Here is a 17,664-nt window from a genome sequence, read left to right on the forward strand (position 1 = left end):
AAGAAGCCTTTACACTCCATCTGCAAGGAGCTGAGTATGCCCAGTGCTACACTTCCGTTGCAGACAGTGCTCAGTCTAGAGTAAGGGAGACACATGAAGTGATCTAGAAAGTCCATGCTCTCCAGGATTAAAACAGAAAAATCGAAGAGGCATCTTACAGTCCCCAAGCACAGTAGCTCCTTTTATCTCTCTAATCAAAGGCACCAGGCATAGAAGCCACTTGCAAAAGAGCTCTGAAGCTCACTGGGATCTAACTTAAAATATTTGCAGGGGAGAAGAAGGGAGGATTTCAAGTGGGAGAAGAGAAGAAAAGACGTAGAGAAAAAAATGACAAACGTCACCCAAGCTATTCAAGTTGTTTTCACTCAGCAAGGCACAATTTAATGAACAGATGGGCTCAAGCACGGGCTCTGAAAAACTCCCAATCTCACGCTTCAAAACAAGAAATAGCTGCTGAAAAATTAGTAGATGGAAAGCTGGAGAGTTCTGCCAACACAGAGCCCTGTAGTAGACAATACCATGGAGTTCTCTGTAAAGGAATGATGCTTGGAAAGGCAGGCACTACTGGATACATTTGCTTAGCTGATATTTCTCCCTCACCTCTCCACTTTAATTAATGCTTTAAATTGTGAAAATATTAATATAAATACAGAAGCACATTTAAACACATACATACACATTAAAAAATAAGCAAAGAACTGACTAACCAGCACCCAAGTGAAGGACTAGGAACACAGCTGGAACCTAAGCTCCCCTCTGTGCCCCACTCTACTTGTAGCCCCTTACCCTGCCACCATTATGACAAGCCCTCCCTTGCCTTCCTGTACAGTTTTCCCATCTATGTATACATCTCTACACAATATGGTTTCATTTTTCCTATTTCTGAACCCTATATAAATTGAGTCTACTGTGTGTGCCCATATGTAACCTGCTTTGTTTGCCTTTTGTTTTGTTTTTCTTGGTGAAACCCATCCGTGTTGATGTAAAACACTTGTTTATTCACTTTCATGGCTGTATATTTCATTGTATGAACAATTCATTTATCCATCCTAACTTTTACAGAAATGTCCAACAAATATACACATTCCAATTTAAAAAAAGATAGTGCTCTGATTAATGTCTCAGTATCCTCAATACTTTAAACACACAGACCTTGGTCTAAATGGCTCTTCTCTGGCTACACCAGGACAACATATAATAAAAGACAGTCTTTCTTATCTAGTTAAGGTCATGCTCTTCATTTATACCCTTTCTGATCAAGTGATACCAGCAATTAAGCTCTATAGTTTCCAACCAAACAGTCTTTCTAACTGCCTCTCTTGAGAACCCATGCCCTGGGCATCATCCCTAGGAACTGACATTCTAAAAAGACAAGCTTTCAAGGTGAAGCCGGGAAAGAACAGATATACTAGAACACGGGATGCTTGGTGTTCCTGAAATGAGAAGCGCCAAAGGATGTAAAGGAAAAGAGCTTGGATCAGATTCATTTATAGTCAAGTCTTCACAAGCAGCGGAAGCAAGAATAGCATATTATAGAATACCTGCACTTGAAATCATTCACGCACAAGTTCCGAATGGGGCTGAGGAGAGCCAAGCTACATACAGCATATAAACCAGACAGAGCATCTGTCCCCAGTGCCTGATCCTCAGTTGTAGTCAACCTTTCACAAAAAGTAATAAAGCACTCCCAGGAGACCCAGTACTTCTCAGGGGGGAAAGCTAAGGTCCATTTACAAGAAAATCCACCTTAGCTGATCAAGGTAAACTCTGATGAGTAAGCACTGACCCAGGCTAGGAAAAAAAAAATCCTTATTTCCAGTCTGACCAAAAAAAAACAAAACAAAACACTGAAAAGCTCAAGAACAGAATGAGTGATGAGAAGAATCCCCTTTGTCCCTAAATATCAGAAAGGTGCTACCTCTAATGCCTCTACCTAGTAAACTAGATCCCTGGGGGGCAATGGTCTATAACTATTACCCTGGCCCCATAAAGGGCTTTGGCAAACAACTTGTGCATAGGAATTTTGCAAAACTTCCTCTGTACCTCCCTCCCCTCTCCCTAAATGCTATTCTGAAGATTGCTGTCAGAACATCTCCACATTATTGCACCAAATATGCCATTCAGACAACAGTCAATGCCTGGATTAATATTAGAGAGAGAGGACTTACTTTACAGGTTGCTTGACACCTTTTATACTACTGAGTATACAAATTCAGGTAGCAGGCACCAATTCAACCTCCTAAGCAACAAGAATAGATGCTCACCATGGCAGGCATTGCCATTCCTAGTCCCCCAGGAGGAAAGGACTGACATATGTACATCTTTCCTGTGAAACTCGCTCCCCCTCATTCAGCCACAGCCTTAGTGAAAAAGCAGGAAAAGACTGCGTCTGCAAACCATTAAGAAAGAAGAGACCTATCTATAAGAGAAGAACTAGTGTCCTTCCTACTATTTATAGGAACTGAAATAGCATAAAGGAGATATAGTGTGTGTTGAACTATCTCCATTGCAGCTTCTAAGGATTGTTGAACTCCTTCCACCTGCCTTATTTGCCAATAATCTTTACTCAAGTTCTTCCTCAATTAAAAACAAATTGTTTTTAGTGAGAGAAAGCGGGGTGTGGGGGAGAGGCACCAGAGGGTGACATGGGGGAGGGGAGGAGGGCCAGAGGGAAAGAGAGAGAATCCCAAGCAGGATCCACACCCGGCATGAAGTCCAATGCAGGGCCCAATCTCACAACACTGAGATCATGACCTGAGCCGAAATCAAGAGTTAAGACACTTAACTGACTGAGCCACCCAGGCGACCCCTTGATAAAAATATTTTAATGGTCTTCTCTTATCCAAGGTTCGTCACCAAATAAAGCCAAGGAGAAACAGCTTCTGGTGAGAAAAAATATTTAAAGGGTCGTTAAAAATGAAAAAGACCAAGGGTTTATGTATCAAATTTAACTTGTATCTCCTTATAGCACCAAAACAAATCATTTTTCCCCTCTGAATGACCTGACATCTAAGTGGATAACTTTTATAATTTTATTCATTGAGCCATTTATTCATTTATTAAATCAATGCAAATCTGAGTACCTACTATGTGCCAGGTATTGTTCTAGGCAAGTGACATACTCAGTGAAATAAAACAGACAAAAATATCTACTCTTAGAGAGCGGACATTCTAGTAGGAGGAGACAAATAATAAACATATGTAAATAAAATATACTGTTTATCAGAATTTTAATTTCAGAAGAATAATGTTAAGATTGAGAGGAAACTGTCATGGATAATTGTTCTGCCAAAGCTGTACTGATTCATGTTGCAAACTTTCATGGTTGTGGTAATTATCCTTAATTGCTAATTTATAGGGCATAAAAAGCAAGTCATATGGTAACTGCTTTATTCAATTATATTAATAAAATGACATACTCTAGAAAAACTATCTTAGCCCTACCTGATACAGCACGAGGTTTGTGAAACCAGCTGTCACAATGAATCAGTTTGACTGAGGTTATGGATTAGACATTTTTCAGCTCTGCCAATAAAGGTTGCAAAGGGACTGGTGTGATTCAGAGGACCTGGCTTCAGGGCACAAGTTAGATGGTGACAAAGGCTGAGACAAGCCAGCTAAGTAGGAAAATAGGGACTCAAACTGTTCAAACCCACTTAAGGGTTTACAGGGAGATTTACCTAGTGAAACACTATATGGGCAGCCACTAAAATGTTGCCCAGCAACAGAATACCACATTAAACCTTCGCTAGATCCTGATAGACGATTTGGTGCATGTAACTCTTAAACCCCCAGACCACAGACCCTAGGAGACAGAAAACTTATATAAAACCCTAGCCATGTTATACGCAGAGCAAAGAAAGTGATGGTATGAAATCCATTTAAGTATGGGGCACCTGGGTGGTACAGTTGGTTAAGTGTCCGACTCTTGGTTTTGGCTCAGGTCGTGATCTCAGGGTCGTGAGATCAAGCCCTGCATCAGGCTCCACACTCAGCATGGAGCCTGCCCGGGCTCCTCTCTCCCTTGACCTCTCTCTCCCCCTGCACACACACGCTCTCTCTCTCAAATAAATAAACCTTTTTTAAAAAGAAAGAAATCCATTTAAGTATGACAATAAAGCCAGTATTTTTTTCACAGTACCAAGAGGAAGAGTCATCTTGGCCTGAGAATGGAATCTTATTAGCTGAGAACATCTCATTAAGCTCTGCAAGGAGAACTAGATTAACAGATACATCTGCCTATTAAGATTCAAGAGGAATATCTTAGCAACACCTGCCAATACGAAGACCTAATATAAATAAGGGGAGCCACTTGATGAACATTAATATGTTACCAAAAAGGCCCGAAATAAACCCACATGTTTATGGCCAAATGATTTTCAAAAAAGGTGCCAAGATAATGCAGTTGGGAAAGAATCTTTTCAACAAAAATGGGCTGAGAAAACGGAATATGCATGCAAAAGAATGAAGTTGGACCTCTACCTCACACCACATACAAAACTTAGCTCAAAAGTAGCCAACTTAAATATAAGAGTTAAACTACAAAACCCTTAGAAAAAAATATATGTATAAATCTTCATGAACCTGGATTAAGCAACGGTTTCTAAGATGTAAGATGATGCCATCTTACAAAGTACAAGCAACCAAAAACAAGATACACTGGTGGTCAAAATTAAAAACTAGTGACCCAATGGACACTATAAAGAAAGTGAAAAGATGGGGCACCTGAGTGGTTCAGTCGGTTAAGCATCTGCCTTCGGCTCAGGTCATGATCCCAGAGTCCTGGGATCGAGCCCCATGTCATCGAGCTCCTTGCTCAGCAGGGAGTCTATTTCTCCCTCTCCCTCTGCCTGCCACTCCCCCTGCTTGTACTCTCTCTGTCAGATAAATAAATAAAATCTTAAAAAAAAAAAAAAGTGAAAAGACAATATTTACTAAACATATCTGATAAGGGTCTAGTGTCTAGAATAAGGAACTACTAGAACTCAATTTTAAAAAAACACACAATTAAAAAATGAAAAAAGATTTGAATACACTTACCCCAGATATACAAATGATCAGTAAGTACATAAAAAAATACTCAACATCATTAGTCATAGGGGAAATGCAAATCAAAGCCACAATGACCGGGGCGCCTGGGTGGTTCAGTCCATTAAAGGTCTGCCTTTGGCTCAGGTCATGATCTCAGGGTGCTGGGATCATGTCCTGCATTGGGTTCCCTGCTCAGGGGGCAGGGGATCTGCTTCTCCCCTTCCCTCTGTGCTCTCTCTAAGTAAATAAATAAAATCCTTAAGAACAACAACAAAAAAGCCACAATGATCACTTCAGCCACTAGGATAGCTTTAATCAATAAGACAAACGATAACAAGTGTTCACAAGCATGTGAAGAAATTAGAGCCCCCCTACATTGTTGGTGATGCAGTCATTTTGGAAAACAGTGTGGCAGTCCCTCAAAAGTTAAACAAAGCATTATCATATGACCTAGCAATTCCACTCCTAGGTATATACCCAAGAGACTATGACCACACAAAAACTTGTGCACAAATGTTTATTCCAACATTGTTCATAAGGGCCAAAAAAAGTGGAAACAACCCAAATGTCCTTCAAATGATAAATGAATAAATAAAATGTGGTGTATCCATAAAATGGAATATTTGGAAATAAGAAATGAAGTACCGATTAATACTACATGAATGAACTTTGAAAACATTACAATAAGTGAAAGAAGCCAGACAGAAAAAGCCACACATTTAACGATTCCGTTTATATGAAACGTCCAAGACAGGCAAATCCACAGATAGAAAGAGGATTAGTGGTTCCAAGGGTTGGGAGGGGAGCTAATGGGTATAGGGTTTATCTTTTCAGTACTGACGAAAATGTTCTAACATTACGTAAATGCAGTAAACGCCACTGAATTGTATACTTTAAAAGGGTGAATTTTATGGTGTGTGAATTTATTTCAATAAAAATTTTTTTTTTTAACATCCAACATGGAAGTACAAAACCTTGGGGACATAAGATGTATGCTTTGCTACAAAGCATTCCCATATCTAGCAGGAAGATTAGATGCTTAACTGATCAACGCTAACCAAAAAAAAAAAAAAAGTGTTAAAAAGGCAGTTGACTCAGAACCAAAAGTCAGGCATGGTGACTCACCAAAGAATGGAGGGCTACTGTAAACTTTCAAGTCCACTAGAAATAACACGGTACAAGTGACAGGAAGGAAGCAGAACTTCAGCGAAATCCGCAAAGCTCTAAAATGATGAAAACAATATAAGCTCGTTCTGAGAAAGAACACAGCAAGGAGAATGAATTCCTTTCCCTCTGGGGCACAGAAAGAAGAACCAAGACAGTCACTGGGCTGAAAGACCCACAGTGCCATTTGGAAGCCGGCCACTGCCACACGCCAGGCTGCCAGGACTGCATGTCAGAGTGACAGAGCAGCAAGCCAGGGACCCTTCCCTGGACAAGGCGTTTTCTCTACCTACAAACACCATCAGGGGATGGGGAAGGAGCTGTTGTGGATAGGGTGGGAAAGCTTTTATTAGATACACTCTCATGAAGCAAACAACTTCTATTAAAAAAAAAAAAAACAGAATTAAAGAGTAACTGAAGAGAAACTAAATTGGGAGAAATTTCAGAAAGTATATCAGGAAAAAGCTTCTTGGCAGCCAGAGCTGTTGCCTCCACAAGAAGAATCATCACTTGAAAATTAAAAAGTCATTGAGACAAAGAGCAAGCAATCCCAAAAGAACATAAGCTGTGTGGTCTGGGAGGTCTTTCCCAGAATACTTGCCAACACAGCCAGCTTTTTCTTTCATTTTCTGGCAAGAGCAGAAGGCAAACCTAAATTAGAGGCCCAGCTTTCAAACAAAATGAACTGGAAGCCCGTGGCCTCGTGGCAAGCCATGTCACTTGCTCTGGGTGCACCAGCACATGCAGCAGAGACGAGCAGAAGCGGCGGCTCCCTGGGCCAGCTCTACCACAAATTGGTCCTCAGTTTGAAAATCGGGGAGTTTACATCTCAGAGGGACTATAACAATCATCTACAGAGAGAGGGCAACTAAAGAGAACATCTAATCTGGGCCCTTTTATTTTAGAGATGAAAAATCTGCAAGCAAAACAAGTAAAATGACTTTTGCTGACAAAAAGTACTGATGGCCGAGCAAGGACTAGACATGAGGTCCCCCAGTTCTGATGTTCCACTATGCCAACACATGTAGAAACATATCTGGGGAGGTGATGTCTATTAAAACGGTATCTGAAGTTACCTGTGGATTAAATCTGAGATTACCTACTGATTAAATCTTTTTCCCCAATTACAATCTCCATTTTTATGGGTCAGCAGAGCAGGTGTCAAAGACTAAATCACTAAGCAAGTAAAGCTTCCATGAGCTAGCTGCCTGAAATCAAACCAACATTTGTTAAATACCACCATATGCAAGGCAAGCAGAGACTTAAGAGTCCAATATTACAAAAGAACACCCAAAAAGGAAACACAAAGGAAGAAAACTCCAGAACGATAAAAACAGGATTGGCAAATGACAGCCCGCTGGCCAAATCCATCCTACCGCCTGCTTTTGTGCTACCCATGAGCTAAAAATGGCTTTTACGTTTTTAAATGGCTGGGGGGAAAAAAATCAAAAGGATATTATGTAACATATGAAAAGAGTATGAAATTCAAATTTCAGTGTCCATAAATAAAGTTTTATTGGAATACGGCCAAGATCATTTGTTTGTCTATGGCTGCTTTCACACTGGAAGCAGAGTTGAGTAGCTTCAACAGAGACTGTATGGCCTGCAAAGCCTCAAATATTTACTACCTGGCCCTTTACAGAGACAGTTTGCCAACCTCTGATATATTATGACAAGGAAGTGAGATGAAAACTAGTCTTATGGTAGTCTAAATAGCAAGTGCACAGCAAAAATAAATTCTGGACTACCACTTCAAGTTATACAAACTGCTCCTTTTTGTAATCAGAGAAGGGACAGTGGTATGTAGCAGTAAGAATTTAGTTTCAGAATCAAATCAATGTCAGTGGTGACCTTTGAAAGTTAACTGGCTCTATTTGACTCAGTTTCCTCATTTATAAATATTCATAAAATATACAAGAATACCCATGAGAGCTGTAATGAAATCTAAACAAGAACAGCTGGCCAAAAGACCCAGTAACAGCCAATATGGTTTAAGAAATGGTTCAGGGGCACCTGGATGTCTCAGTGAGTTAAGTGTCCAACTCTTGATTTTGGCTCAGGTCATGACCTCAGGGTTGTGAGATGGAGCTCCACACTGGGCTCTGCACTCAGCAGGGAGTCTGCTTGGAATTCTCTCACCCTCTCCCTCTGCTCCTCCCCCACTCTTTAAAATAAATAAATAAATCTTTAAAAAAGAGAAATGGCTCAAGGTGTAGTCTTCAAGTAAAGATTGTAAGAGTATGTACAATAGAAAAAAGTGGACATTTCCTCCGGGGGTATAGTAAATATCAAAATCATGGAAAATTCGCCAACAACTGTATTTAATCAGAAAAGATTAAATAATCCATAATCTACCTTCCCTATTTATCAGCTAAGATCCCCCCGCTCTAGGAAAGTAGATTTAAGTGCTTATGTCAGGATCTTTGTCCTCAGAGGTAATGGTAAAGAAGTATTGTAACTTAAAACTGCACTGAACTTTATCCGTGACAAAGTGTGGTGGCACTCATAGCCTCAGATGTCCATCAACTCTGAAATCAGTCTTGAGTCTGAAAACAAACTCAAGTAAAAACCATTCCAAGCACTGTGATTTTCCCTCACCTATAAATGAGGACAATACTACTCCCCCCATCCCCTCTGGGTTGTTAGGATGACTAAGTGCGATGCCTCACAGTACCAGACACCTAGCAGGTACTCAGTAAAAGTTAAGGGCATGTTGGTCTCTTTTCCATTCCCTCCCTGCCCTCCACCCCTCTTGATCCTCACAACAATGCTTGGAGGAAGCGGGGGAAGGCCGGGTTATCCGCATCTTACAACGGAGGAAACTGTGGCATGGTCATATGATGACAGCAGAGCTAGAACCCAGGTTTTCCTAGCACACTTTCAGTAAACCCCAAATGCTAAATTTTTGAGAACTCTGAGTCAAAAAACTGGTGCCTACGGGTGACGGCAGGCAAAGTAGGTGAAGAGAGTCAAAAGGTACAAACTTCTAATTAAAAAATACATGAGTCATGAAGATATCATGTACAGCATGGCAACTATATACTGCATTGCATATTTGAAAGTTGCAAGAGAGATCTTAAAAGATCACAAGAGGGGCACCTGGGTGGCTCAGTCATTAAGCGTCTGCCTTCGGCTCAGGTCATGATCTCAGGGTCCTGGGATTGAGCCCCGCATCGGGCTCCCTGCTCGGCAGGAGGCCTGCTTCTCCCTCTCCACTCCCCCTGCTTATGTTCCCTCTCTCACTGTATCTCTCTGTCAAATAAATAAAAATCTTAAAAAAAAAAAAAAAAAAAAATCACAAGAAAAAAAGTTCTGTAATTATGTATGGTGACAGATACTAACTAGACTTATTGTGGTGATCATTTTATAATATACAATATCACACTGTTATGTTGTACACCTGAAACTAATATATGTTGTATATCAATTGTACCTTAATAAAAAAAAATTGGTAGCTTACAATAAAACACCAAGATTGTAGCTTACTCCTGCACAAATAAAGCCTCACCATGAAGGAACTGACTCAATCTCCAGGAAGCCCGTACCAGGACTGTCCCCAGGATGACGGTCCTCTGCAGAACCAAGTCCTCGCTACTCAATGCTCAGCTCCACTGTTGTCAAGGACGCAGAGATTGAGACACAATTAGTCAGAAATAAGAGAAGAACTCAGGAAGAACTATATGACAGGCAAATGTGAGCGCCATTTCAGAGAAATCCATTCCAGTTGTCCAAAGAAAATTTCAAAGTGAGCAACAGTCACGTGTGAAAATTACCAAAAGAAGATGAAGAAAAAATTAACTGACTTCGGAACATAAAAGATTATCCCTAAAGGACTTTGACCCCTCTACTGACTGAATGATTATGGTCAAGTACTCAGACTATATTAAAGGTAAAGAAAAATTACTGCAGTGAGCAGGGCTTTTTGTTGGACATCTCACTGTTTAAACTTAAAATGGTCCCCAGGTGTAGTCCTGAAGTGATCTTTAAGCACAAAGAAAGATGTTGTGATGTGCCTTACAGAGAAAATGTTAGATAAATTTCATCTGGGCATGAGTTATAATGCTTTTGGTCATAAGTTCAATGTTAATGAATCAACAATATATATTAAAATAAGGTGTCTTTCAACAGAAGCACATATGGAACAAGGTCAGATATCTATCACTTGATGAAAATGTGAGGACCAGAGGCTGGTAGGGACCTACCTAACCCTGTTATCTCTCACAGGACAGATGGTTCAGTATTCTCTCGTTCAGTGTTTGCAACTTAACAGAACAGAACTACCATGAATAAGGACTGTAATAAATACAGAGAGATGATATGGCAACTGAGGACTCTGGATGAAGGGAGCACAGAAGTTATTTGTACTATCCTTGTAATGTTTATGTAAGTTTGAAATTCTTCAAAATAAGGTTTAAAAAAAATTTTAGGTGCTAAACATACTACAGGCTGTCTTAGAGCCTTATGACAATACAATCACAAAAACTGGATGGATCTCATTGGTACTTCTGAAGCTGGTGGTTGTCTTGCTCCTCACCTCCCTCCCTCCCCTGCTCTGTGCACACAACACTAAGAAAATGACTGTCAAGTTGTTATTGTGTTGCAGGGACATCTTTTGAAGTTATCCATTCACTGCTTCACATTCCTCTTCCAAATAAAATACAATGCTTTCAAATCACAGAATTCAAACCTCGACTGAGTGCACAGTTCAAAAAGGTGATCGCACCCAAAAAGGATCTCAGGTTTTAGGGAAGAGTCCCTCTTTCTTCCTATGCTAGTTATCTGGTGGGGATTTTTAAAATTTACATGTGTGATCTAATTAGGTTTTATATTCAGAAAAGCCAGAAACTCCTTAATGTCTCAAACGTTTTAGGAAACAATGATTGAGAACGTGTGTGTGAGAGAGAGAGAGAGAGAGAGAGAGCACGCGCGCTCACAAGCAGGGGGAGCGGTAGGCAGAGAGAGAAGCAGGTTCCCCGCTGAGCAGGGAGCCCGATGTGAGGCTCGATCCCAGGACCCTGGGATCACGACCCAAGCCGAAGGCAGACACTTAACCTATTGAGCCACCCAGGAATCCCAGTTGAACATTCTATAAGAGACAAGAGCACCATACACATTTTTGGTTTCAGTGAAGCCTTATAATCTTAGTTATAATCTCTTTACCCCTCAGAGTGGGCCTCTATGATAATAGAGGAATGGGATTATCAAAAACAATGCCTGAGTCCCCCACGCTTATCTAGAAGGGTGTTTTGGGAGATGACAAAAGAAATTCTCTGTTAATATGCAAGACACTGGGTTTTGTCTTGTTCTTAACCAAATCCTAAAATTTCCTTCTCCCGACCCCCTTCCATCTAGCCTTCTCTACAACGTAGGCTGTCCAGATCAAAATGGAAGGACAGTAGAGTAGAATTTTCAGTCAGCATGTGGAGGGCACAAGAGGAACAATCTCTACTGCTAATCAATTACAGCTAGAAAGCCCTAGACAGTTCTATCACTGCAGCCACCATGGCTACAGACTGGAGGGAAAAATGACCCAGTTGAGTCCCATCATCTTTCAACTGCAGCAAAAGAATAAAAAAGGCAGAAGTGAGAAGGATGCACAGAAAGCCTCTGAAAAAAATTACAGACCAGCAATCACTTAAGAGGTTGTAAGAAATGCAGACACTCCAATTCCACCCAGGACCTACTGAATCATAATCTGCATTACAATAAGATCCTTGAGTGATGAGTATGCACAATAAAGTTATTAATTCCCAGTCTCTTTATCCCCACCTTAACTGCCTGGCTCAGAAACATGTTCTCCAGCAAATTCAGCTTAAACGGTTTCCTCAAAGAGGCCAATCCCCAGACTGGGTCAGATGGCCTTGCTACATGTGCTCTCTGACTACTCTGTACTTTTTCCCACGGAATACATCACAGCACTAAATAGAGGAGCTGTTTAGTACTGGTTTTCCTCTCAAAGCTACAAGATCTATGAGGACAAGGACCAGGTATACCCTAGTCATCCTCATAGCCCCAGAGCCCAGAACGAGACCAGAGACAAAGGAAGCATTAAGTATTTTTTTAATAAATGAGTGGCCCTACTGTGTATAAAGCACAGTGCCAGACTCTGGAGAGAGGGGCCAAGAACAATCAAGACATGGTCCTTGTCCTTAAACAGCTCCTAGCTTAGTGGATTTTTGCTGAAGCTAACAAGAGCCAGGATCTCAAGCATGTGCCACACTCACAGCTGTTTTCCTATTTCTCTGCCAAGTGACAACAGGTAGCCCAAAGGCCTGCCACCTACCCCCTTGGCACGACCCACAGGCAAGCATGTTCTCACCTAGTCCTCCTCCCTTCATCCAGGATTCTCCACTCCCAGAGTTCAGTACCGGGTCCGGCCTTCTCTCTGCCCTCTCTAACGCAGCCTCAACCATCTTCAGCATCGTTCCATTCCTCCCTAGGAAGTTTGTGTTATTTCTGGGAACATTTTCTTCAGTTCCCTTCCCTCAGCAGTCCTCTTATTAGGAGATGTTGAATTTCCCTTGTTACCTCCTTCAGGAACGTCTTAGCTAACTCATTTCTAACCACTCAATTGATTATTTCCTGTGAGCTGTCAAGTCTACTCTATTCCACAGAAACCACTCAAATCTATATCCCAGACCACACGGGAGAACCTCCCAATTAAGTGTTCAATATTCAATTGTCTTCCCACTTCCTTCAGTCACTTCCTATATCCCCCAAAGGGACACTAAGCAAATGCGATAATTTCTTCTATGATTACATTCTCCATAATTCTTACATTTATTCTTATTTAACAGACAAGAATGCCTCGGTAGGTTTATACCCCAAAGCCTGTATTCCAATACCAAGGTAACAAAAATATATTTGAATGCCTTAACTGGAAGTAACAAAAGTAATGCGACTTCCTTTTTATCTTCAGAGGAATGTAAGTGGATAGGCAAAGAACACACTGTGACAGAGAGGGAAGTGCTCAGAGAGGGCACAAGCAAGCTTGGGCTACCACTGAGCCAGCGCACAACGGTCTCTGACAGGCTCATAATCCAACAACCCCCAACCAGATCCCAGGTGGGTCCAATGCAGCCACTAGAAACGTCCAATTGTAGGCTCTAGGGCTCTTCTAAGCGCTGTACATGCACAAAGTACTACAGATGTGTTCCTGTGCCAGCCATGAGCAGGGTTCACAATTCTAAGGGCCATGCCTTCTGAATGTTTTCCACATCCCAACCTGTAATAGTGATTAACCAAATAATGATGAACTGGAGCCCTAGTCCAAAGATTTGGTTGGGGACTACCAGAAATTTTAAAGCACTGAAAGCACTTTAAAAAGTCACTGATTTGTACCTTTTCTTAAACACTTCAAAATACACACTTCTAGGGGCGCCTGGGTGGCTCAGTTGGTTAAGCGACTGCCTTCGGCTCAGGTCATGATCCTGGAGTCCCGGGATCGAGTCCCGCATCGGGCTCCTGCTCGGCAGGGAGCCTGCTTCTGCCTCTGACCCTCCCCCCTCTCATGTGCTCTCTCTCTCTCATTCTGTCTCAAATAAATAAATAAATAAATATTTATTAAAAAAAAAACCACACTTCTAGACTATCTAGCCTCAGCCTGTCCTACAGGTTTCAAATAAATGATGCAGCTGTTCTGTTCACATACATTTCATCTACATGCCCACTGTTTCAGACTACTTCATGTGGTCATATGAGAGGAGGTTTGAAGAGCAGATGCCTCTTAAACTTCTGTGTCTGCCCTGCAGGTAGAGGATGAAGCTCCCCAAACACAAAGGCTTCTTCTTTCTTCTCTTAAGGAAACCCCAAAAAAAGTTCCTGATGACAAAAAAAGCCACCCCACCATCCCTCCTCCCTGCAGGAACTAATGGGGGTGAAGCAGGGTCTGCTGAGGCAGGGTAGAGAAGCCTGGGACTGCATTCCGGGAGCTACTCAGTTATTGGGTCAGTCCAGTCCCCACACCCCACTTGGACTCTTTCCGCCTCAGCACCCTCAATGCTCAGGGGAAGGAGGGAAGTGCCCCCTTGCTTCCTGGTCCAGGGAGGCAGCGGCCAGAGGGCAGCTATTACCCGACTAGCCCGCATGGCTGTAGCTGCCATCTCGGACTCTCAGAGCACTGCGGGCATAGTGGCCCAGAGTACAACAGGTCACATCACAGTCCAATAATTAGGAGGGGAAGGAGGGCTGATACCAGATACAGCTAAATGAAAGCACACCAGAGACCCTGAAAGACCTGAGAGAAATGAAGATTATTGCCTTTGGTTTGCTGCCATAAAGTCCTATTCATTTTTTCTTAGAACTTAGAGCAAAAGGGATGCTAGCTTATAGAGCATAATACTCAGTACTATTCAGAGTGAATCAACTCTAAAGAATATCTAACATATTTATTTTGTTTATATGCAGGCCTAACTGTAGAACTTAAGGATGTAATTCAATTTCTAGGCTACCCATGAAAAGCATTAATTTTCCCATTTTATTTTCCAGATTTGTTTGGAAACTTTTCCTATTTGAAACGTTAATGCTCAATTTTAGATGTCAAAATAAAGTACAAATCACAAATCTACCATAAACATTTCAGAGTCCTTTATTGCTAAATTAATGTACCATCCTAGGTTTCTTCTTACCATTAAAATCCTAGGAAAACTAACATGGGGGAATAAAAATTGAAGTCTCCAATCATCTAACACAGCTGGAGAACACAAGACAAGTGGTCATCCTTCCCCACTACCTGCTGGTGCCCCAGTCTCACTCCTCCATCCACCACCACAATGCACAGATTTGCATACCTCCTCAAGAAGCTAAAGAGAAGGCTATCTGGCCTATCTGGAATTCCCCTGTGTTATCTTAACTGCAGGTACTGCCCAGAAAAGACTGCTCCTCCATTTTATTAAAAACATCCAGGGGCGCCTGGGTGGCTCAGTCCGTTAAGCATTAAGCATCTGCCTTTGGCCCAGGTCGTCATCCCGGGGTCCTGGGATTGAGCCCTGCATCGGGCTCCCTGATCAGTGGGGAGTCTGCTTCTCCTTCCCTCTGCTCTTCCCCACCCCCCGTGTGTTCCTTCTCTCTCAAATAAATAAAATCTTAAAAAATAAATAAAATAAAAACATCCATAATATTCTACATAGCCTATGCTAATCAAAAAGTCCAGCTCTGATTCCCCTCTCCTTTGGGGGGTGAGGGTGCACAGAGGGAGCACACTCTCTGATGAATAACAAAATAAATACATTTCTTTAAAATAAAGCATAGAATTCAAATCCAGGTTTATGGACAGCTCAGACTCACAGAGCATCTTTACTCTTTGCACTGTGCCATCAACCAGTTTCAAAAACCAATTTTCTAAGTTCTTCAGATAATCTAAGTCCTGAGCTTCTTATTCTCCCTACACTGGCTTTCAGCTTCTCCTGTTGATAATCAAAGAAACACATTTTCTTTGACACAAGAGTGAGAGAGGTACTTTCTTTTCTTTTTTTTTTTTTTATTTATTTATTTGACAGAGAGAGAGATAGCAAGAGAGGGAACACAAGCCAGGGGAGTGGGGGAGGGAGAAGCAGGCTTCCCGCCGAGCAGGGAGCCCGACGCAGGGCTCGATCCCAGAACCCTGGGATCATGACCTGAGCTGAAGGCAGAAGCTTAACCAACTGAGCCACCCAGGCGCCCCTGAGAGAGGTACTTTCATTAAGAGCACTGATAACAGGAACACTTAAGAGTTAAATGGAAACCAAGCGTTCCAGCTAGCCGCCCTACGGCTGCCTCACTATGTAACAGAGCTAGTCCTCCAGAGCTGGAATCACTATGACTAACACTGGGGCAGGGCAGGCTTACCCAGGAGCTGGGCCTGTGCCCCACAGAGAGCCTGCAGGAGGTCTCAAGAGATTCTAAAGCTCTCACAAGAGAAGAGTTTAACAAGATAACTCTGCTTTTAAGTAACAGAGGCAGCCTCCTGGCCTCTGGGCTGTGAAAGGGCTCACCTGCTAAGAGTAATAACACAAGCAAATACTGCACACACAATAATAGATCTCAGCAGGATTCCAGGACCCAGGCACTCCAGAGTCTCCCTTCCGCACAGAGGGAAGGAAAGGGAAGTAGGGAAAGAATGCACCACTTTTCATGAAGACCTGGGAGAGTACTGTTAGGTAAGCAGATAAATTACACTTGGCATAATAACACACTGTTTTGGGTTGCTGCCAAAAATAAAAATGCCCCTGGTATTAAAGGCTATAAAACAATGGATTTTCCCTCTCCTGGAACAGAATTCATAAAGTTTAAAAGTTCACTAACCTCTCATTCCAAAGACTGGAAACAAAAACTTAGAAACCTCACCTCGTTCCTTTCTCTACTACAAACTTCCAGCAACGCTTAGTCACTTTAGGCAAGTTGCCTTAACCCTGCCCATTGCATCCAGATTGCTCACAGCTGCTTCCAAGACTATCTGGTATTCCCACCTGTACTTACCCATTTCTCCTGACTTTTAGCTCATCCATTTTCTTTCTCTGCCTCTGTCAAGACCTGTCACTTTCACCACCTCCCCAGAAAAGATTTTTAAAACAAACGGATCTGAAAATATCACATCTGATTTTCCAACCCATCCATTCTCCAAGAAAACCATCAGTATTTAAATTCACAAGTTCCCCTTTCCATCACAAAACAAAGCTACCTGCTTCTATTTAATAGCAACATTTTAATGAGACTGACAACTAAAATTTCATCAGCCCAAAGCTTTACCCAGAACCAAGCACATAGCCTAGGGTCTCAAGCCTAGGCCGCCTTCCGTCCATTAAAGGCTTTCTTAGCCATGAGACCCTCCTTTTAGGCCATCCCAGTTGCTAGATTTACAAAAACATCTCCCTTTGGTTTATATTGGTCTCTGTGAACTTTGTCACCCCACTCTCTCCCAGATTTGACTGTTTTTACCAAGTAAACAACCATTTTATCCCTGGAATCAGGACAGTTTGAAGTGAAAAGGGGTGTTACTGATAATTATGCCAAGATGACAGGTGAGAACAGCAACAGCCCAAGGGGGACTGGGCTGTAAATTGCCCTGTTCTTACAAAGGTGCCAAGGCCAGGTAAAGAGCTGTTACTTGCCAAGAACTAATTTATGTCCTTCCATGGGAGACTGAGGTTTTAAGGAACTGGCATAGAGAACCAAAAAAAAAAAAGCAAATTTGGATTACTTAGTATCCCTGGAGGATAAGGAAATAGAAAATGTTTTAAGGGCACCTAGGTCGGTTGAGCGTTTGACTCTTGGTTTCCACTCAGGTCATGATCTCAGGGCCATGAGATCGATCCCTGAGTCCAGCTCCAGATTCAGCGTGGAGTCGGCTTGAGATTCTCCCCCTCTCCCTCTGCCCCTCCCCCCCCACCTCAAACGCACATTCTAAAATAAATAAAATCTTTTTTTTTTTAAGATTTTATTTATTTGACAGAGAGAGATACAGTGAGATAGGGAACACAAGCAGGGGGAGTG

At 41.9% G+C, this 17,664-nt stretch overlaps 1 protein-coding gene across 2 annotated transcripts in view; it reads right to left on the bottom strand.

Moving 5' to 3' along the window:
* The window catches only part of SND1 (staphylococcal nuclease and tudor domain containing 1), a 407,418-nt gene that overhangs the window by 378,573 nt on the left and 11,181 nt on the right, over window positions 1-17,664 (bottom strand). The gene's annotated exons all lie outside the window — the stretch shown is intronic.

The sequence above is a fragment of the Mirounga angustirostris genome, unplaced genomic scaffold, assembly GCF_029215605.1.
Source record: "Mirounga angustirostris isolate CCGP_5_RB_7025 unplaced genomic scaffold, mMirAng1.0.hap1 SCAF_12, whole genome shotgun sequence".
NCBI lineage: Eukaryota > Metazoa > Chordata > Mammalia > Carnivora > Phocidae > Mirounga > Mirounga angustirostris.